This window comes from Gossypium hirsutum, chromosome A01 (genome assembly GCF_007990345.1).
Source record: "Gossypium hirsutum isolate 1008001.06 chromosome A01, Gossypium_hirsutum_v2.1, whole genome shotgun sequence".
Classification (NCBI taxonomy): Eukaryota; Viridiplantae; Streptophyta; class Magnoliopsida; order Malvales; family Malvaceae; genus Gossypium; species Gossypium hirsutum.
Genome location: NC_053424.1, coordinates 16,053,563 through 16,056,635, shown reverse-complemented (window position 1 = coordinate 16,056,635; position 3,073 = coordinate 16,053,563).

The window sequence follows — 3,073 nt, the reverse complement described above, 5'->3', positions numbered from 1 at the left end:
CATGATACAGGCCTCATATTCTGCTATGTTATTGGTACAGAAGAAATTCTGTCTTGCAGTGAACGGATAATGATTCCCGTCTGGTGATACCAGGATTGCTCCAATTCCATACCCTAAAGCATTTGACGCACCATCAAAGCACATCTTCCATGACTTCTCTTTTAATGACTCGGATTCCATTTCTGTGATGCACATTAAGTCTTCGTCTGGGAAATCAAATTTCAAGGGCTCATAATTCTCCGTCGTTCGAGTCGCTAAGAAATCAACTATTGCACTCCCTTTTATCGACTTCTGACTTACATAGGCAATGTCATATTCTGATAGGAGGATCTGCCATCGTGCCATTCGTCCTGAGAGTGACGGTGATTCCATCATGTATTTTATTGGGTCTAGCTTTGAAATTAGACATGTCGTGTGATACAACATATATTGTCTGAGTCTCCAAGCTACCCAAACTAGAGCGCAATAGTATTTTTCAATGGATGAATACTTTGCCTCATATTCAGTGAACTTTTTACTGAGGTAGTAGATCGCCTTTTCTTTCTTCTCTGACTAGTCGTGTTGCCCCAGTACGTAACCTATTGAATTTTCGAACACGGTCAAATACAATATCAATGGTCTCCCTGGAGTTGCCGGTACTAGCACTGGAGGACTAGACAAATATTACTTTATCTTATCAAAGGCCACCTGACATTCCTCATTCCAATTTCCCGGGTTATGTTTTCGAAGAAGCCGAAAGATTGGGTCGCATTGGTTGGTAAGTTGAGCGATGAATCGGGAGATGTAGTTTAATCTCCCTAAAAATCCTCTAACTTCCTTTTGCGTGCGTGGAGGTGGTAACTCTTGAATGGCTTTTACTTTATCTGGATCAACCTCGATACCTCTTTCACTGACAATGAAGCCTAGCAACTTCCCCGAGGTAGCCCCAAACGTACATTTGGCTGGATTAAGCTTTAGCTGAAACTTTCTCAGCCTTTCGAACAACTTCTTGAGGTTCACTACATGCTCTTCTTCTCCTCGAGATTTAGCAATCATATCATCGACGTAGACCTCTATTTCTTTATGCATCATGTCATGGAATAATGTCACCATAGCCCTCTGATATGTTGCCCCAGCATTCTTTAACCCGAATGGCATCACCTTGTAGCAGAACGTTCCCAACATTGTTATGAAGGTAGTTTTGTCCATATCCTCAAGGGCCATCTTGATCTGATTATACCCCGAGAATCCATCCATGAAAGAAAACAATGAATGTTTTGCTGTGTTGTCCACCAACGTATCAATATGTGGCAAGGGAAAATTATCTTTTGGGCTTGCTCGGTTCAGGTCACGGTAATCCACGCACATTCGTACTTTGCCATCTTTCTTTGGTACTGGGACTATGTTAGCCACCCATTCTGGATATTTGGAAGCTTGTAGGAAGCCCGCATCAAATTGCTTATTGACTTCCTCTTTTATTTTCAACAGCATTTCGGGTCTCATCCGTCTTAATTTTTGCTGGATGGGCTTGCATTTTGGCTTTAATGGGAGCTTATGGACCACTAAATCTTCATTTAGCCCTGGCATGTCCTGGTATAACCATACGAAAACATCTTTGTATTCGTGGAGTAAAGTGATCAAATTTTGCCTGGTACTCTCTGAAAGAGAAGTCCCAATCTTCACTTCTTGTTTCCTCTCTTCAGTGCCCAAATTTATTGTTTCCACAGATTCTTCGTGAGGCAAAATCTGTTTATCCTTTTGTTCCACCATTCTTAACAATTCAGGAGACGAGACGTAATCTTCAGCATTTTCTTCGGCTTCAAATTCTCCTAAGCAAATAGCCTTATCAAAATCAATTTCAAGATTCATAACAGGCTTATTCATGTCGTCAATATCTGAGCTCCTGAAAGTTGAATGGAAAAGGAAGCTATAGAGGGGCATCCAAGTATTGGAAACAACAAACAAAATGTTATGTCATGGCAATGAGGCAAATGTAAGGATAGGCTATGAAATGAGAAAATGATTATGAAATTAGTGATAATGCGAAAAATCGTGACAAAATGCATCTTCATTGATATTCATTTAAATGATAAAGAGTGAATGCAAGCTCTTACAAAAGAATTCTATTATATCTAAAGACACAATAGAAGGTTAATGTTTAGCATTACTCTGAAGACTTATAAACTACAAGAAGCTCATTGGTAGTCCAATTGTTCAACATGAAACCAAGAGGGCAAGGGCGTATCCTCGAGACATCTTTACTTGCACCAGCCCTTTTGTCAATGACATTTATACTGACATTCTGAAAACCCCTTTCAATTAACCCCAGCATGTTTCGTGGATCATCTTGTCCAGGGTATATCATTCTCGTAGATGTAAATGTTTTTGACAAAGGAGGGTATTCTATGGGCTCCCATTCTGGTTCTCGGCCCAAAGTTCTTGCGATCCTTCTTTCCTGATCTTTGTTCCACTGTCTTCTTCTTTGACGCATGTCTGGCTGGAACCCCAAACCGTATCGGGCTTTGTGGTGCACTGGCTTTAAAGCCCTGACTATTCCTTGCAGATATCTCCCTAAACCTCTTCTCGCGCGAGCTCCCTTTCCTGCGGTCAATTTGACACCCATTCTAGTATTTCTCGACAGTTTTGGCACTGGAATTCTGTTTCCCTCAACAACAAAAGTGGCATTGACGAATTCAAGGGATCAGAAGGAACATTCCAATGCGTCTTTGTTCACTTCCAAGTACGGTGCATCGGCAGAGACAGATGCGACAATGTCTTCTTCTCCCTCGACAGTGACCAAACAACCGTCCATGATAAATTTGACCTTTTGATGGAGGGATGATGGGACTGCTCCAGCAGAATGGATCCAGGGTTTTCCCAAAAGGCAGTTATAAGAGGGTGTAATGTCCATGACTTGGAACTCGACATCATAAATGTAAGGGCCCACTTCCAAAGGGATTTCGATCTTTTCCATGACTTCGCGCCTCGTCCCGTCGATTGCCCTTACCGTGGAATTACAGGGCCTTAAGTAGGACAAATTCATCGGTATTCTAGAAAGCGTGGCCAATGGCATAACATTTAACGCTGACCCATT